The 20910-nt window shown below is 38.9% G+C and overlaps 1 protein-coding gene across 2 annotated transcripts in view; it reads left to right on the plus strand.

The window, feature by feature from the left end:
* Window positions 1–20910, plus strand: part of nbas (NBAS subunit of NRZ tethering complex) — a 181837-nt gene that overhangs the window by 141868 nt on the left and 19059 nt on the right. The gene's annotated exons all lie outside the window — the stretch shown is intronic.

Here is a 20910-nt window from a genome sequence, read left to right on the forward strand (position 1 = left end):
GTCTTTCTCCCAACGGTCTATGCAGCATTGCGTCACCAAAAGTGCACAAGATTTGAGGATATGTTGCCCTGAGAACAATGTTGTTGCAGTGTCTTATCTTACTCCTAATATAATAGAGGTTGATAAGAATGTTTTTCCAGGACCAACAAAGGCTTTTGATCCAGGAGCACGTCCTACTTTTGTAAATGACATTAAGAATGCCTGAGGTCAGGTTTCCAGAGGTTTGAGTTCAGGTGTATTCAATGTCTTAAAGGTGATCCAGCTTTGACGTAATGTTCTCAGAAATCGAGCGCACACTGAACCTGGGCTATATATGGAAACGGTTTTACCTGCAGCAGATTTATGCTAGCGCTGAGAAGATACAGTGGGTTTTACGTGCACCTCATCACATACAGACAGCCGTGATCCATCAAAGACCTCCGTCCTTGGCCTAGAGCTCCATTAGCATGTGCTCCTCATACTGTTTGTGACTGCAAGAGAGAGGCAAGAGTCACAATGGTTAAGTGGGGGAAAGTTACTCCACCAACATTCATCGCAACATTCACCTCCATTTCTGAAATCCTGCTGTTCAATTGAATGTTTTATTTAAACAATAATGATCTCAAGGTGGTAGTACGCATATCATGGAAAATCATAAGTTTCAATGTACTATGCCTTACTGTTATTTCAAAGAGTTCAAAACGCCCCCAGTTCATGGTTTATGAAAATGCGCTGCAAAATCAATATACAAATTATGAGATACAAGCACATTGAAGGTAGAGAAAGACTAGAGAAATTAGAGCTTTCTGTTGGTCATCGTGTCAAATTTGTATTACAAACTTGAACCTGTTGCAGAATCTGCATAGGGAAATCTTTTACCCTGAAGCAAAATTCCTGATCGCACATATTCCAATTGAAATGACCCATTTTTGACTGTGAAAATTAGCAGAAAAGCGATGAATGTGAACACATCTCGAGGCTGTAAACAATTAACTCCTGTCGTCTTTCTCAATCAAGCTCTCTTAAGAATCAGTTTGTTACAAAACAGCGATTCACAGATTCATATGTAATACTGAATAATTTTAGTCAATTATTTTGTTTAGACTATTCATTTAAATTAGTCTATTTGTTGAAAATTTTAATTTTTTAATCGTATTTTAAAAAAATGTAGGATTTAATTAATTATTAACTTTTCATCAACTCATGAACCGCTTGCAGATCTTTTACGAATCACAGTTTGGGAAAACCTGATTTATGTGCCTGATAAACAATGCTCAAAGAATGTCAAAATCGTCTTATCTTCTAGGAATAGTTACTTTTTTTGTACACTTGTAGCTAATGTTTTCAAAAGGGTAGCTCACTGTTTTTTCAAATTTTAAGTAGATTTTAGTTTGGAGAGCTACAGTTTTAAAGTAGCTTGTCATCACTGAATACTACATCATGTGAAAAAGCAAGGCAAAATTACTAGATTTTAGAAATGATCCTGTCTAAGCTGACTTTACGACTTCACTCACTGACTCTAGACAAGACTAGACAGATCATTTGGTTTTCTACCTCCTTTGATCAAGGTAGATCTCCATTTTCTCCTATGCTGTAACTGAGTGCGTGTTCCTCTCTGCAAAGTCCTTCATCTGAACGTCTGTTCTTTTAAGACAGGATTAGAATATCAAACTTCTGTGTTGCCCATCCCGCAGTCCCCCAGTGCTGGGATTTGAATCAGCTGTACATTGAGAGCACAGGGTAATCTCTGACTTCTGGCTCTGCATAAATCAAAGAGCCGACTTAATATTTAATTATGCTCCAGGTGCTTCTGCCTGTGTTCTTCATCTCTTTCTCTCTCTTTTTCTCTGAAGCTAAGAGGAGCACATTCTGCCTTTGTAAGGGACTGCATGAACAGCTAATCGCATACAATCATGCTAACAGCAGTGAGGTCTCCCAGCTTACCAGAGTCAAGTGGTGTTTCATTAAAAAAAGAAGGGAAAAAAAGAAATGAACAAAACTCAACATCTCTGGATATGAACAGGTGTGGAGTCTCGTTGGAGCTGTGGTGCAGCTGTTGGTGCATGTGCACTGGGTTTGTTGGAGCTGTGGTGCTGATGTAGGTGGTGCAGTTTGTCCAATTACAGTATACATTGTGCTCTTAACTACTCTTATGTGCACATACTGTGACATTTTTTGTCACATATATGTCAATGCTTTAGAAAAAGTGCACTGCCACTTTCATGCTTTAAGCTTGACAATGAAAATTATATTATATTATACAAGAAAAAATTAATACTATAGTATATTGAAGATTGCACATTCAAAAAAGCTAAACACCTATAAACTGAACCTTCTTTGTGTGCTCTATTTATTTATTTATTTATTTATTTATTTATTTATTTGAATTTACATGTGAATATATATTCCCTAGCTTTGTGTTTCATGTGTTTTGTTTATTGGACTTTTTGTTCGCATTTTACCCTGTTTCTGTTTCTGTTTCCTGCCCTGTGTGCCATTTTTGTAGTCCTTTCGTAGTTTTTTTGTAGTTTTTTTTTTCATTCCCAGGTGTGTCTTGTTTGCCTATTACCTCTACTAATATTACTAATAATTATACCCCAGTGTTTCTTGTTTTCGTTGTCGAGTCTTGTCCTTTCAGGGATATTTGTTTGGTGCGCTCAATTCTGTTCCCTGGTCTTCTAGCTTCTGTGTTGGTTTTGTTAAGCTCATTTTGTTAATAAACTCACTCCGAATGGATGCTTCTCTCCCTTGTTTTTGAGTTCACCATACATTACACCTGGTAAATTGATGACCAATTTTCCAGTCCTGGAAAACACGTGAAAAATTTGAGAAAATGTCAAATGTCCTGGAACATCTTGTTGACCTGGAAAATTATTTTAAAAATGTTTGCATTTTCCTCTACCTGAGAATGAAGAGTTTATCACTCCCTGAAACAATAAATGTTACTAGCAGAAATTGCTATGTTCAGGGGCATTGAGTTTTGACACGTGAGAGAAGTATTTTAATGATGACGTTTAGTCTCGTGTTGCCCCTTTCAGCAGTAAGCTTGTAATTAACTGCTCAAATATTTGCAGCGAATGTCAACTGGTGAGCAGCTGCCTCTTGTTAGCATTAATTCAGTAACTTACGGTAAAAGCTCAGGGTCTGCACAACAAGTTTATTGCCAAGTCGATACTGAAAATGTATATATTTTGCAATAACCAGTCTTTCTGCAGTACTGATAGTACTGAATTTTGTTTCAACCCGGTACCTGCTTATACGTAGGTGGCTCTTTTCAAATTCTGCTCCCATGCATATTCTCTATGAACTCTCTGTGAAGAACGTCAAATGTTTCCGTTTACGGTGTGTTTTTTCAGCGTTTAGTATTGTAGCCAATTGTTTGTTGAGCGCGTGAGCGCAAAGGCCAATCAGAGGCATTTGAGTTAGTCAGAATCTGCTCAACAGTACTCAAAACACTAGAGATTTTTCAGCACAAGCTCATTGGCTCAGTTCTTCACGCTCGCGAATCCTTTCATTATAGCCATATAAGAGATTCATTGTGCAGTGTAGCCAGCTTAATTGATTATAATGGAAGTTTTCACAAGAGTGCAGAACTCAGGGAGCAAGCACTGAACTGAAGTGATTGACAGGTCCAGTGATTATAAAGGGAGCGCTCTTTATTAGCTGTCTGTATATAACCCACTGACAATTTCAACAGTTTTATTTTACTGCTCGGAACACACGGCCAGGTTTCAGGAGTGACAACCGTATTTAAATGCGGGATTAAATCCAAAATTGTTTGATTGTCGTAGTGATAACCATAGCAATAAACAGGACAAAAAAGTCTGAAATGTCAAAATGTATGAAAAATGAATGCCATTGTAGTCAAAATATTGACTAAATTAAAAAAAAAGACACTCAAAAGGTGAAAAGAACTGCTGTGTAAAAACAAACAGGTGTGTCTAGGAAAGGTGAAGAAGTGAACAGCTGTTGAATATTTCTGTAAGTCAGTCTTATGTAGAACATATGTAAAAGAGGTCGTTTGTTTTCTGATTAGGTCAAGCTCAGTTATTCTCTGTTCCTTTCATATATTCTTATGGGCTTTCCAATGCATAATTTTCTAGATAACTGGTGCATAGCAAATAAGGGTCAAGAGTCTGATCTGTCTACTCGACAAGAAACGGGGGGAAAAGCAAGCAAGCAAGCAAGAAAGAAAGAGGATGGCTATGCAGTGCACTGGATGTGGTGAAACAGGTGTTTGCTTTTAATTTGGCTCTCTTCTCTCAAGCATTGACTCTGAGACTTAAAATTTCACAGCATTTTTGCTGATGGAAAAACGTAGTAGGCAGTTTAGAACATTGATCTTTCTCTAGACCATTGGGAAATTGTGTGTGTGTGTGTGTGTGTGTGTGTGTGTGTGTGTGTGTGTGTGTGTGTGTGTGTGTGTGTGTGTGTGTGTGTGTGTGTGTGTGTGTGTGTGTGTGTGTGTGTGTGTGTGTGTGTGTGTGTGTGTGTGTGTGTGTGTGTGTGTGTGTGTGTGTGTGTGTGTGCAGTGTTTGTTGATTTCAAAGCACTGCAATGATTCTATATTGGGTCTATTGTTCTTGGTGTGAGATCAAGTCACTTTTCACCTCTCTAACACACTGCCACTGTCTCAATGACCTTTGCTGCTTTTAGGGTGAGCACAATGAGTTTCCATCAATATGTTCCAGTAGTGCGTGAATGACTGTTTGACTGCTCTTAATAACATTTGAGGATGGTTTTTAACAGCGTTGCAGAATAGTTTCTCACTCCACTGAGCCGTACAGTGCATAAGTCCTAAATTAAGCTGAAACCTACAGAAATTGAAGTGAGAACTCTTGACACAAGTTTTCAATATTCTGTGTAAATCAATGCTTTGCTAATCACTCTTGTCTGTCTTTTTTATTATTTGTTGAAAGGAAACGAATGAAGCAATGATACATTCCTCGCCATCCCTGAAGAGCATTTGAATTATTTTAATCTCTGCTTAATTGCCATAATCTGCTTCACTGAGCTGAAATGCAGGCGTTCTAAAGACATGCTGAGAAAGAGAACAAGTGGTGTTTCTCCATTTTCTTTCACAATCATCTTCTGTGAAATCATGGTATGGTAAATCATCAGTTTTTTTTATGTTCAATATAAATATATAAATTACAAGGTTAAATAAGGTACTATATAAGTTATGAGGTTTTTTGAGCAGCGAATGTCATACGTGTTTATCCGTCATCAGAACAGTAGCAACTTAGGCAATAAGTGCATCACACAAAGTTTATTGTAGCTATGTGGGCTCTCCAGGTTTTTTTTTCTTTTTTCTGTCATTTGTCCAAAATCTCAGGTTATAAAAGATGAAGTGCTTCGCACAGGCTATTAAAGACTGTATTGGCTATGGTTATAATTTGACAACAAATGCTAAGACTAAGACACTTGTCCGCTCAGTTAACGTGGGACTCTTATCGGGCGATAAAAAAAAAATCGCCGTTAATCTATTCTCAAAGTTGGGTTGGGATCATAAAACGAATTTTTCGAATATCGTTATATTTTCGCGCAATTCCATGTGTATAGCCTATATTTGACATAATTGACGCCGCGCCTACTGTCACAGATCGCGCAGCAGGGTATTTTCCTGTCAGGGACACAATGTGTATACTTTTACTACATGTTACGTTGGGCGACGTTCCTCTCGTTACTTTATTTTAATGCAATACGTTGTTAAATGAGTTTATTCCAAGCGCGCTGTGTCCTTTGTATGGGCATGAGCGATGCTCATTTACAAATGAATCACTCTTTTGAGTCGATTCTGTTCAAAGACTTCATCAAATAAGTTGTCAGATGATCTGTCTAAATCGGTTCGCGAATCAGTTGATCTGTTCAGTTCCTCGCGCACTGAATCGTCTGAAGCGCTTTCAATCACACTCGGAGTCGAAACAGGAAGATTTAAGAGCATCAAGAGCGTTTAATGAAGTGGCCGATCTACAGTCTAGTCTAGTGAAAGCAAATCTGCAAATGCATCATATTTTTGCCAGCGATCAAGATCTTTATTAGTTGAACATCTTCGTATGCTGTCTGTGAATGAATGATTCCACAGGACGATACATTCGATTTCATTTCATTCAGGTAATACATTTTACAACCAAACAGATTATTACGCCACGATAGCACTAATAAAAAGTATGACATTATCCGGTTTTTGGACATACATTAATTTATAGGCTACAAAAAAAACGCTCCAGAGCGTCGGCGCACTGGTTAAAGGGGTGATGAACTGAGAAATCAAATTTTCCTTGAGCTTTTGACATCTAAGAGGTCACCATATTATAATATTATCCTGTAAGTTTCAGAACTGAAAACGTCCTTGTTAGTCCAATAAATGCTTTTATTGACACCAGGCTCAGCAAACGACTCGTTTTTCAAACTGGGGAACTATGACGTCAAAGAGGATAAAACACCACCCCCGCAAAAGAAGATCAACGCCTACTTCAACACGGCCGGTTTAGCCCCTCCCACCGATTCGCGCATTACACGCATTCTCAAGGTCGGACATCCGGGACTTTTACTCCTATAATGCACTGCGCGCGCATAGCAACGCGACGAAGGGTAAAACAAACAAGCGCCCACCATTAAGCAACACGAAAGCGGAAGATAAACAAGCGCCGAGAATCATGCCTAAAAACTATACATTTATGCAGTTAGCCTTTATTGGCTTTTTTGAAAAAACGGTGTCCCTCACTGACATTGTGTTACAAAGTGGCTGTTATGAGCTCAGTCTGTTAGTGGCACAGCTTGTACAGTGCTTTTGAATGAACAGTTTTTTTTTTAATGAATAAAAAATCGATTACATAGTTAATGTAATCGATGCTTGATGGGTATTTAAACATGACTGCTCGTGTAGGACACATGGTATGTACACATGGTGTTCATACGAGGTGATTTGATGAGGTAATTGTATATGTCTGGATACTCGAGCCTGGGCCATGCTTTTGGGTTGTTCTCCCAGGACTCAGCTGGATGCCGATAGTGACAAGATTGTTATGCTAAACCTACAAGCGACAGCTTTCTGTGGTACCTGGTCAATGCAGGCGCTAGGAGACTGTCTATATATATTGATAAGACATTCTGTAATAGAAGAAGAAGATCTGTATTCATATAGCTGCTAGCGGTATCACAGACATGTAACGTTAGCTAGTCACAAAGCGCTTTACATGAGTGTTTTATTACATTCACTTCTCACCACAGACATACATTCACATACCATGCATCATTAATACAAAGTAGTCTCTTAATACCCATAACTGACATAATCCACAGCAAAACTTCTGTGAATAGATACCTTTTTGATTTGCCTCGGGCTGTGTCTTCGGTTTGTTTTACCCTTCATACACGGCGGCAGCTTGTTGCTATGCAGGTCACATGATTTGTGACGTAACGCCGACCAAGAGAATAGCTAAATAACATAGGCCTACCTCGTGATGACAAACCGGATCGAGCTACCGAGCAGTAAACATGCCGTTTACTAAATATTGTGCAGTGCCTGGTTGTGGAAGAAGACAGTCGCTGCGGACTGTCGTGCGTATTGTTTTTTTTCTTCTTCCAATTAGCCTACTATGTTAAAAAAAGGACGAAAACATGTTACTTGTTCAATTAATAAACAGTTTGTTTGATGACAAATCGCTAAAGATGAAATTGGCCTCCCTTTCTGTCATTGCGTTTTTTTTAGTTTTTTTTACGATGTTCGACTTTTGCTCCTCGATTGTCGAATGGCATTTTTGGCAGAAATGCACAGCCCTACGCGAGGCGAACTATTCACAAAGACTGACTTTTAGTCATTATTTGGGTAGCACCCATATTCTGAATGCCTTCGGGAGAATTCAAATGAGCCATTTTAATCTAGATTAATTTCAATATTAATCTAGATTAATCTAGATCAAAAAAATTAATCTATGCCCACCTCTAATATATATATATATATATATATATAAAATATACATGTGGGAAATCAATCATAATGGACACACCGGGAAGATTCATACCTTACAAAATAACCACAGTGGCTATCAGATGCAATGATTGAAATTGCCAACAGTAGACGAGCAGCCAAAGCCACTAACAAATTTATAGGGAAACCAACAGAAATGATTTATGGGGGGAAAAAATATGGAGGTACGAAATAAGGAGATACGAGGTTTCCGCCCGACGGCGACGATCGACAGACAGACAGTAGATAGATGAATAGATGTGTGTATGTAAATTTCTAAAGATTGTTGGAGGTTTTTTTAACTTGCTGCAAGTCGATGTGTTTCAGTCTGAGTCTGACTCGCATCATTTTCCAGATTTCATTTCAGCCTCTTTTCCCTGGGGTAGTTTTACCCCTTTTCCACCAACAAGAACCGGGTGCTGGTTCAGAGCCAGAGCCAAAGCTGGTTCAGAGTGGGTTCGACTGACGAGCTTAATAAGAACCGATTTGCCTTTCCACCGGCTAGAGAGCCACAACAGAGCCAAATCTTACGTCACTGTATACGTCTCATGTTGCCCAGCAACGCTAGTGCGGTAGCGCCAAACAGTACGCCAGGCTTGTTCGAGATGCATCGGCTTCTCGCAGATCGATCTCCGCATGACATCAAAGCGCTGCGATAGCGATCTAAAAGCACAAGGAGTCGTATGTTCTCCAAACACTCCCGCAGCTCCGATCGGTCCGCGCCGCTCCGATGCATCTCGAACAAGCCATCAACAATAACGGACGTTGCAATACTATGGATGCTCATGGGTTTACAAAATACATCGGAGTCCAACGCGTTTGTGCAGCTCGCCGTAACTTACATAGACGGATATTTATAATCGAGCTGCTATTAGCTCGACTAGCTGCTATTTAAAAATGGCGGTCACAAGTTTCTATTCGTCTTGTTGGTCACGGTAACCCCGCCCCCAGCCCCTGACGCAAGTGGTTCTTACTTGGCTCTGTTCTAGACCAGCAATTATTTGGTGCTACTTAAGAACCACTTTTCCTGGTTCGGAGCTGGTGCTTTGCGTGTGGAAAACCAAAGAACCGAATTGAAACTAGGCTCTGGCTCCGAACCAGCACCAGCTCTGGCTTGGTGGAAAAGGGGTATGTGAGTGTCTCAGAACCTGCTAATCTCTGTGGATTTTCATTCACAACTGTCTCTAGAGCTTACAGACAATGGTGTGAAAAACAAAAACATTGGCAGCTCTGTGGTAACTGGAAAACAACCAGCCGTTACGACAGGGCCATCAATAGCAGCATCTCTGAATACATCGGTCCGCTGCAGCAGAGGTAGAACACAGCAGGTTCAGCTCCTTTCACAGGCAACATTGGGCACTCACGAAAGATGGACAGATTCCTAAAAACTCTTCCTGTTCTGACAAATCTCAATTTGTGCTCTGACATACAGATGGTGCAGACAGAGTGTAGTGTATGCAACATGAATTCATGGATTCATCCTGTCTTGTTTCAGTGATTTTTGTCTGGTGTTGGTGGTGTAATGGTGTTAGGAATATTTCATTGTGCATTATGCATTTTATAGTTTATCTCCCGATCTTCTAATGTCTACTTTCAAGACCAGCGCACATATTCTGAAATAAATGTGTAGAAATGCATGCTGACATGTCAGCATGGACCAGGATCTGTTACACTGTCATGGTTATCAGGCATGATGTTTGAAAGCAATTTGTCTGTCCATACTGGAAGTGAATTTGTGACGTGGAACAATAACAACCAATCAAACCATAATTAGTAGTTATCTGGAAAGAGATTTTGGAGAGTTTCACCTGGCTTGATGGCACAAAAATAGAAACAACACGGTGTAAGAATCTTTCCGGATCCGTTTATTTATTTATTTATTTTTTAACCAAAGATCCAGGTTGTTCTGGGAATAAAAGACTCTCATCACAGGGGTGTCGATTGTTACCGTGCTGTGTTCGCTGGTGACGTGATGGTTTGCTGAAAACCAAATAGTTTTTTACAGAAACACTCAACCTTTTTGTGCACCCAAGTGGTACACCTTCTCAGCCCCTCTCCTCCGAATATTCATGAACCCCTCCCATATGTATGCATAATTAATTAAATATGTGGAAGAGACTGAGATCTCCACACAAATGGCTTTTATTATTCAAATATTGAAATATTAAATGCCATTATGCATGTTTTCCAGATGAGAGCATGTCAAGAATACTCTGGAGTGAAGCTAGCATTTCTCTTTATCATACAAGGGAAAATACTTGCCTTCTCGCAGTGTGATATGGATATTCATGTTTCAAATTATAGCTACAGTGAACGTGGATAGTTTTATTTTCTCTCTTCCATGAGGTGAGAGACAGACAGATCTTGAGATTTTGTATTATTGGATAAAGTCCCTGCTGTACCTTTACAACAAGACTTTCGGGTCAACACTTGCAGGTAGATTTGTTGCCTTTGTTTTATGCGTTACAGGATCAATATTTGAGGTGGTTTCTGTCTGTGTTGATTGCGCTGTTACACAGTTATTGCAAAATAAAGCATATTAGAATGATTTCTGAAGGATCTTGTGACACTGAAGACTGGAGTAATGGCTACTGAAAATGCAGGTTTACCTTCAATGAAGTAAATAACATTTTAAAACGTTAAAATAGAAAAGAGTTGTTTTAAATTGTAATATTTCCCTATATTTCTTGTCTTTGACTATTGACAAGTGCATAAATATACAAGTATATTTGTATAATATGTGACTGTGTCTTTTTATCTTACACCTAGCCTAAACCGTAAATTACCCACCCGACCACAGGTTGAAGTTCTTCAGGAATTACGTAGAACAGTCCCTTGTGGTTGTTCTTTTTTGTAGTTGTAAGTAAAGTCTGACAGGTCATAATAGTAAATAAAAAATAATAACACTTATTTTACAATACATTTATAATACACTTATTTTGGTTACAATACAAAGCTGTAAATGCAAAAAGGTGTCCTTTGTTAGGGTGTCAGGTGTCCTTCACGCTTAATGCAGGCAGCGTCTGAGGGGTGTTTTACTCCTCAGTCTCTTTATACTTCTTTTTGGGGAATTCCAATTCCATATCAATCTCCGTGACTCATGTTCAATAGTCGGATGTCCTTGCACCTTCTGCCACGCTATTTGTCGTTTGTCTTACACTCTTCTCCTTCCTTAATGTAGTCTTTGTCATTCTTATCTCCGCTAGTGATTTTAAAACTTTCTCTTCACCCCTGTGTATCCTCTTGTTAACCTTTTTGGCAAGCAAAATAACATTTCTTTGAAATGGGTAAATGGCAATATCAATATCCAAAACAAATAGCAATTGCAATCTGCAGTGTCTTCATTCAAATATAAATATTTTTTAAAAGCACTGTATTTGGAATATGACCAGATCCAGCCCATAGATTGCAGCTGCCAGACCTTCTTTATACCAAAACCCATAACAGATTCACAGACGTCAGATCCCTTCGGCTTTTACGTGCAGTCATGCTGAAACACACTTCTGCACCGACAAACACATCATGCATTCCCTGACATAAGCATGCAGCGCACATCACAGGCCGCTGAAGAGGTACGGAGATTGCGCCCCTGGAGTATCATTCTTTGGAAACTCAAGGGCCCTCCAGCCCGGAGCAGTCGTCTTTGTATAGAGCCCAAAAGGATTTGGTTTGTGTGGGTGTGTGTCAGCCTTACCTGAAAATCTCCCGCTTATGGATACAGTTCACTTGTTCTTATGCACCGGTTTTGGCTCCTACTCTTATGTCTTTTGATTCTTTCCTTCCTCTTCCCTCCCCATTCCTTCCTCTCCTGTCTTTTTAATCTGTACGACCTCTATCACTTCTGTGCAGGGCACAGGGGAAACGGTGGAAGTTAGGCAGTAGGTCAATGAATATTAATAAGACATTTTACTCTTTTTCTAAAGGCCAGGAACGACACTTCTTCCCCCCTATCCCAGTCCTCTTTATTTCTCTCCTTCTACTCACCTTTTCCACACTGTCTTTCATCCCTCCTGTGACATCACTCCATCCTCAGTGAATGAAAGGAATGAGATGTACTCAACATTGACCTTATAGGCCCCTTGAGGCCACAGAACCAAGTTGTTGTTTTTTTGCCTAATAGCAATGCATAAAATAGCACTTTTCGGTCAGAAACAGCTCTGACACGCTTATCAGCAGACAACCCAAGTATTTATTATTAGTAGTAGTATTATTATTATTATACGATTTCACCCACCTTTAAAATAATTTCTTTTTTTACATGAAAATAGCTCAGCTTATTTATTTCGTTATAATAATGAAAATCATACATTTATAAATAATGTTAATTATATTAATTATAATTTATAAATAATGAGATCATTATATTTTTAAGTAAACGGTAAAGGTCCTTGCACACTGAGTCCCAAATTCTCGTTCGAAATTTTCGCTAGTTAAAAAAAAAAAAGCAACCTCACGTTGTTTCAATCACGTTTACACACTGGCTCCAAAACTTTCATCCGTCATGAAAAAATTCAGATCGGGTTCAGATTTTCTGCATTTTTCATCACCGTAGCAAGAATTTTCACAGGTGTTTTGACAATTCAGAGCCACCGAATGACGAATACGAAAAACGCAGTGTGCAAGCACCTTAATATTCAATATTTATATACTATTAAAAGGGATTTTTATTTTTATTTATTTTTAAATAAACGGTAATAGTTCATATTCATTTAATTATTATTATTAATTATTAATAATTGTATTATTTAAAATAAACTTTTGGTTAGCTTTAACAAATAATGCCTAACTAAGAACAATATTATTATTATTATTATTATTATTTAAAAACTAATTCACTAAATTAGCAACATGTTTAATTAGTGTACCTCTGTACATCTGTTGTTGTGTTTTGAATGCTGGACCCCGGAATGGGTTTATTTTGTGCTGATGTTCCCTTCAGGATGCAGCCTTGCTTTTAAAAACCTTGTCTGTACTGGTCCAAAAGTTAGATCTGCACCTCACCAGCACAAACCAGAATAAACCATCCTAGCGTGTAAATTCGTGCTGGTCTAAGAGAGGTATTTCTGCAGGTTATTCATAGATGTGATGCAAAACACATTTAGGAGTTGGAAGAACCCTTGAAAGGTGCATTAGCATTCTCTGTTTTTAGCTGAAAATGTTTCTAGACCTCAAACTGAACTTATATGATGAGTTTCAAGTCATCACATGGTCCTCCCTTCTGATGTTCAGGCCCAACTGAGTCTGTCCTCTTCCTAAATGTTTTACCCTTAGACCATGACCTGGCGGAGTTTTACAGTTCCACCACAAATCCCTTTCATTTGATAAATAGAAAAACAAGATTTCAATTATGGAGTAATCCCTTTTAAGGGCTCATCTCCTGCATCTCCTCCCTGCTCTGAGCTCAGGATGGCCTTAATTTATTCATTATGCATAAGCTATTTATTATTCATTTTCTGGTATTCTGTCTGCACATACTCCTCAGAGCAGTGTTATGGAGAGGAAATCAGAGAGAGATGAAATGTCTGTTTTTTATTTGAGCCACGTCTGGCTGGTTTGGTCAAGCTCTTTGTGTTGTTATGATATCTTTCTCTCTCTTTCTTTCACTGCTGGTTTTTGCCCGATGGCAAAACTGACCGGAGATCACTCTCATAAATTTGCTGAGCGTTGTAATTGACTTTGGCCAGGTTGAAGGCCAGAGGTGCTATACATCTTTAGTTATGCCTCAAAAAGGCTTATGATCTAATCCCAGGGTCGGCCTGTATTTTACCAATCTAAGCTGCCTAAATACATAATGTGTATGCTGATGATTTGCATTTGCAGGTTTCTCTGAGATTCTGTATAATAAAAAAACACAGACGTGGTTAGTGCACATGGTCCAGACATGTGGAACGGCAGCAGTGAACCAGCAAGAAACAGAAACTGAATGAGAGAGAACTTAATGGGATAGTTCTCCCAAAAATAGTTGAGTCCAATGTTGTTCTTGTTAGTCTTGTTTTGGACATGGTCTTATAGTGTCAGTAATGTCAACAGTGGCAATGCTGAGTCAAAAAAATGTTTTTATGTTCAAAAGAAGAAAGTAAGTTATTCTCTTTTGGAATGACATGATGGGGAGTAAATGATAAAATAATCAATCTATCCATCTACCTATCTATAGTTCTGTCTCTCTGTGTCCTATGTTGTTCTATCTATTGTTGTATTTGTCTTTACATATGTCTGTCTGTCATTCTATCTATTGTTCTATTCGTTAGTCTGTATCTCTATTGTTCTATCAATCAATCTGTCTGTCGTTCTGTCTCTGTCGTTCCATTTTTCTGTCTATCTATATCGTTCTATTATTTAATCTCTCTATCGTTCAGTTTACTTCCATTCTACCAATTTTGCTGTAGTTCTGCCTATCATTCTGTTTATTGTATTTACTGTCTTTATGTCTATTACTCTTGACATTAGATCATCTATTTTTCTCTCTATCTATTGTTCGAACTATCTGTAGTTCTGTTTGTCATTCTGTCTATTGTTTTGTCTGACTGTATGTCTATTGCTATCTTTATCATTCTATCTATTGTTCTACCTATTGATCTGTTGTTCTGTCTGTCATTCTATGATCTATTGTTGTATCTTTCTGTCTGTCTGTCATTCTATTTGCCAATCTATATCTCTATATATTGTTCTATCTATTTATCAATCTATCTATCGTTCTGTCTGTCTGTCGTTCTATTTTTATGTCTGTCTATTTCAATAGTATCCAGCTGCAGACCCGCAGCACCACCAGTTTCAGAACCCCAGCGCCAGAACCGGAAGTAAGGGGCGGAGCTTACGTTCTAACACCAGCGCCAGGACCGGAAGTGAGGGGCGGAGCTTACGTTCTAAACCGAGTAACGCCACCTAACGTTTTGGAGCGTAATTTGCTTAGACACGAAACGTCATTATTACACACGAAATGTCATACTTTATACCTATTATAATGATACATTAAGGTACAGTACAATAAGCATTTAAAACATTGATTTTGTGTAATATAATTCTATATAGTTATCCGTTTTATTGTATTATGAGAGTTACTTCCTGATCGTGAAAATAATGCTTGAAACTTATGGTCATTTTATATAAAATATACTTTATTTCACAAGAACATGTGCAGCATGCATTTTTCTTTATGTAAAATAATGTCAAAAATCTAAAAAGAGAGAGAAAATCCGGCATTGTTTTAAAAGAAACCATAAAAATGTACCGTACTTCAAATAATAGCCGAGTCCCAAATAGACGATTGTCTCTTTACACGCCTGGTGTGGCTGCAGGTCTGGGTAAATATAAGTCCGGTCTCAAATAGAGGTCGGGTCTGTTTTTTAGTTTCAGGTTGTATTAAATCTTCTAAAACCCGTCAGATCGTCCGCTTTTTGGCGGAATAGAATGACTGCTGCGCATGACAGGGCGCTTAACGAGCAGAGAGAGAGAGAGCCCCGGCCGCGCGCGCGCACTCTCACGTCTTCAAACAACACGAGCACTGTCTTGCTCTTTATTTGTCACATACCAGTTATAGTTCATACAACGAGCAGTGACTCACTGTGTAATAAAAACATACCCTAAATATTATTTAAAAGGTGCAACAATTTTTAATATTTTTAAATACTTGCAAAAATAACCATGCTTGTGTCATTGTAAATAATTCCGCCCCTCCCTCACTTCCGGTTCTGGCGCTGGGGTTCTGGCACTGGGGTTCTGAAACTGGTGGTGCTGCGGGTCTGCAGCTGGATATATCTCGTCTATTTACATCTTTCTACCAATCTACCTGTAGTTCTGTCTATCATTCTGTCTATTGTATTAACTGTATGTATGTCTATCGCTCTGTCATTCTATCATCTATTTTTCTGTCTATCTATTGTTCTACCTACCTGTAGTTCTGTCCACCTTTCTGTCTGTCATTCTGTCTATTGTTACATCTATCATTTCAATTCATCATAGTTGTTCAACTCATCATTGTCTGTATTGTGTATTTTAGCATCACTAGAATGCTCTATTGACCAATCAGCACCCAGGATCTGGGAACTGACAAAGGTTAACGTGGGAGTTCTGTGCAGCTGCCCATCTTCAACTGTTTTCTCTCAGACTGATAGATCTGCTCTGAACTCTTCCTTTCAGAAAAAGAGTTGATGTTAATACCCGGGAAGTCTTCTTTTTTTTACGCCCACCTTTTTTCTTCTTTTTTCTCTCCTCCCCCTGAGTGGCTGTCTATTGCCTCTCAGATCAATTTGCCTCTCAGCAACATGGGCAGCTTAAACAATTTGTGAATGTGTGTACACGTGCATGTCCAATTCTCTGTTTATGCGTTCATGTGTAGACCTATTCATGAGCCAACATGCACACTTGGACTAGCTACGTCTAAATATAAATGGCAGATTTGGCTTGTTACTGTGCACTTATTGTGTCTAAATACTACATTGATCAATAGAGATCCATCTCCTCCTTGGCAAAACTACTTCCTGTCTCCTTCCCAGTGCCGGCTTGACAGATTAGAAGCTTTGTGGCCATTGAAGTACAAGCGTGCCGTAAAACAAAAGGGACCCACTCTTGTTCTGTCCAGTTAAAGACGGGTAATTACCAGCCAGCCATCTCTGATGTTTACAGCAACTGTCAATGCTAACTGTCTGCTCTTTTTGCATTTAGATACACGAGGCAAAACAGCTGAAGAAGCCCTTTATATTTCCTTCAATATGTTAGCCTTTTACTATTTGGTGCTATTTAACTAAAAAACCTCACAGTTCGAGTGGTATGTTTGCGTGTGTGGGTAGGCAACAATTAATGGTCACAGGCTGAGATGGAGCCCAGCCGAGTTTCAAGGAGCAACTTGCACCAGCACCACAAATCATTGTATATGAGAATTTACACGCTGACAGACACGAGCGCAGATGCACAGACCCACACACTGAACTAACCCTTAAATGTGCAGTTGTTGTGTGTCTGCATGTGGCAGGGAGATTTTCTGCAGGTGGGTGAGAGTTGGAGTGGGCGGACGCCTTGAAGTGTGGCGTAGTTTGATGGTATCGCCGCAAACTCATTCAATTTGTCTAAGAATCCCCCTCCGCACGCACACACACAGATTGTCTTTTGGCAGCGTGGGCAGATGCTCTGAAGCAGGGAGAATGGTTGCACCAGCGCAGGATCTCTTCCTCTCCCCTGGTGTCTGTTTTAAAGGATGATGGGATACGGGAGGGCGGAGGATTTGTCATTTTATTTTATTCTCATCTTTCCCTCCTGCCCTGGCACTGATGTGCGTGGACGTAGTTCAGTGAAACAGACCTGCTTTATTCCGCGCTTTGTCCTCTTCTAACCTGCCTGTCTCTCTCGTTCTTTCTCTCAGAAGTGTGTGTGGGTGATTAGAGCGTGGATCTGTCTGGCTTTGCTTTTAGCACAAGCTGCCATTACTTCTGGTTTAAGCGTATATTCTACTAAGTGTGGTCTGACTCATGTCTCCTATGGGAATTTTGCATTTGGAATGTGAAGATAGCCACAGGAACCCTCCGACTTTGTCACTGATTAGCTTATGAGTTTTTCGACCCGCCATCCACACCTAAGAACGTTGTCAAGGACATCGATGAAGCTTTGCAGAGGATTAGGCATTTAAAGTAACACCTTCAGAGAAGTGTAAATTTCTCCAGCCTGCTTTCTCCACTGAAATGTCATGCTCTACAGAAAGGGTCCAAATACTTTTCATTTATTTCCAACTTACTTAAATATAGTTTATTGAAATAAGGGCTTATGCATAAATGCTTGAAATAAATTTTGTACACAAATAGAAGTTGCGAGTGGTTTTAACCCACCATTTACACTGAGAACTTTGTCAAGGACAGCATTTGGCATTTACAGCAGCACCTCAGAGAAATGTAGTGTTCTACGCTTAAACCCCTGCTCGCTATCTCTACTGCGGTTAGTATGTCATTTGGACGGGAAGCACCGTTTAGGCCAGTTAAAATGGGGCTGCACGATATATCGTTTTAGCATCGATATCGCAATGTTCGCATCCATGATAGTCGCATCGCAAGCTGTGCAATTTCAAGTATAGGGACCGTAGTTGATACGTGATCTGTACGGACAGGTTCGAAACGCATGTGATTCTTGGATTAATTGCACGGTTTAACCATCAAAGAGTGAAAGATTAGCATTTGTACATGTTTTTGCCCAGTCAGTTTAAACTTTCAAGCGATTTTAAACCATTCAAGTGCAAGAAGACGCAAAAGAGAACTCGATTCGGATCTCGCGCACTGTTTTCAGTGTGCACACACAGAGCCATGCAGCCTGAATGTAAACAATTGAGAAAGAAAACAGATGTGAATCTTTATATTGCATCCATTTGTTAGCTCTAAAAAAAACACTTTTGTAGCTTTTATAAAGATTAATAATTCTAAACTTATACAGTGAAGACTATGCAGTGTTATTTTGCATTTGACAGTTCAATTTCTGTACATAAATACTGTTACTTACCTGAAAAGCATAGGCTGAAGCCTTTTTATTTCATTTATCTTTGTGCTGTTGTATTTATCTGTGCTTTTAATATTTTTGATTTTCTATGCAGAATCACTCCCCTACAAAATCACCCCAATCATTCTAGAACGATTCATTCTTTCCAAATTCATCTGGTGAAAACAATTTATTTCATATTGCAAAATATAGCGCAGAAAAAAAAATATCACAATGTACGTTTTTTCCAATTTCGTACAGCTTTAGTTGCTATGTGTTTGTTTGTTTTTTCTAAACAAAACATTTCAATAGGTAACTGAGGAACCTCATAGGCTCATGAACTGAAGGGCCTCGGTTTGCCGACTCATTTTATCCAATTAGAAGAGTGACTGATAGGTCTCGGGAATACAGGCTCCGTTTAGGTGTTGTCTCAACGGGTATTCTCAGATCATAATAAATGTAGGTCAAACATGATTGGCTGTAATGATTTTATTAGGCAGGTTATTAATCGTCTGAATGTGTAGGATGGTGGGTGAATGGAATTATGGTGTTGAAAATACTCAGGCCGAAGTGTCAGCTTAATTGATTTTCACATCAGTGAATAACGGTGAGACAGGAGACAGCGAGAGAGTGAAAGGAAGTGTGGGAATTAGAGAGATTCATGCCAATATGATGAAATTGTTGCAATCTGTTCATTCATTCCATACAGGTGGTGTGTGTATGTGTGTATATATATATATATATATATATATATAGATATATATAGATATATATAGTTCAAATAGTCATGATGCTACTAGCCTGTGTATAGACACATATGGACACATATTGTGTGTTTTATGACCTCCATCACAATGGCAAACCAAATCATTTGCCATATCCTTTAGTTTTTTACTCCAACTATTTTTTTTTTCTCCTCAGTCATTGCGATGTGTGTTTTGCCCCCTTGAGTTTTTAGCTATTTTCTGTCATTTCTTGGAGCATACTGGTACCATGCCATTGAATGGCTCTTTGAATTTTTTTGTTTTCCCCTCAGAAATCAGACATTTTCTCAGCTGTTAAATTGTGCTCCCGTTGCACTGAAGGGAAATTAATTACTTTCTCTCCCCGCCTCCCTCTTTTGGAGGAGAACATAAGAGTCACCACAGGGGACAATTCACTCCTTTTGCCATAGAAGTCTTTCCATTCTATATGTGTGAGTGCCAGTCTAGCCATTTCAAGCCCTCTCTCTTTCTCCTTCCATCTCGCTCTCTTTGTCTTTTCATGTTTAGTTTTTCTGCTATCCGTGCTTTCTTTTGCCAGCTCTCTCCATCTGTAAACATGATGTCTTACCTTTTAGTGCTGTAACCTGAAAGATGTTCTGCCTCTCACAGATTTAGTCTTAGCTTATGATTAGCTGATAAGCCAAATACTTTATCTTCTGCCTTCAGTCTCAAAGATTTGCATATTTACTGTATGGTCATGCATTTCAGAGTTGCACTTGGTATATAGCTGTTTGCAGTCCAAAAATCAGGGAGAGAATTAGTGTTTTCAAGCCATAGATTTCCTCAGGAAGTTTTAATGAGCACAGTGCCCTCCACTAATATTGGCACCCTTGTTAAATATGAGCAAAGGCAGCTGTGAAAATAAATGTAAATTGCATTATCCTTTTGATGTTTCACTTTAAAAATTCACAAAATTCTAACCTCTCATTTAAGTAAAACAGTTGAAAGTGAGGGGGGAACTCACATTATGAAATAAATGTTTTTTTCTCCAATGCATGTTAGCCACAATTATTGGCACACCCTAGAAATTCTTATGAGTAAAATATCTCTGAAGTATAGTGCCCCCCCCCGTCAGTTAACGTTAATAATACATGCCTCGTTTTACTTTCTTTGCCATTGACGTCCGACTGATCTACAAACTTTCCTGATCATAGACTGATGCCTATTAAAAAGGGATGCTCGCTCAATCCATTCTATGCTTGCTTTTCAGCTTGCGCACACCAGCTATATAGCCGTCACTAATTTTCTTTTAATATTTATTCCACTAAATTTACTTCACAGACTGCCTTTTTTATCCCCATTATACTCTCTGTTGTCGGTGTTTCTTTGTCTGGACACTAACACTGTACACATGCTGCGTGGTATCGGTTGTTGTTGTTATCTGAGCATTTTAATAAGTACGAGTACACGATACCACAGTATCGTTTATCCCTAGTATATTCCCATTCATATTTAAAAAATGTTTAGCACACCAGGGTGACTAGGAGCATTAAATTGTCCAGTTATTACTTCTTGTTTCTTGTTTCAGTATAAATATAAGGAAACACAAAGGCCAAATTCCCTTAATCGTTCATCACAATGAGTAAAACCAAAGAAAATAGTTCTGATGTGCAGAAAACGATTGTTGAGCTTCTCAAAATAAAAAGTGACTGTCAAAAATAGCTAAAACATTGGAAATCCCCATTTCCACGATCAGAGCAACAATGAAGAAGTTCCACGTTGTGGTTTCAATTCTGTCGGCTA

The sequence above is a fragment of the Siphateles boraxobius genome, unplaced genomic scaffold, assembly GCF_051911475.1.
Source record: "Siphateles boraxobius isolate OS27281-9 unplaced genomic scaffold, OSU_SipBor_1 8, whole genome shotgun sequence".
In the NCBI taxonomy this organism is placed as follows: Eukaryota; Metazoa; Chordata; class Actinopteri; order Cypriniformes; family Leuciscidae; genus Siphateles; species Siphateles boraxobius.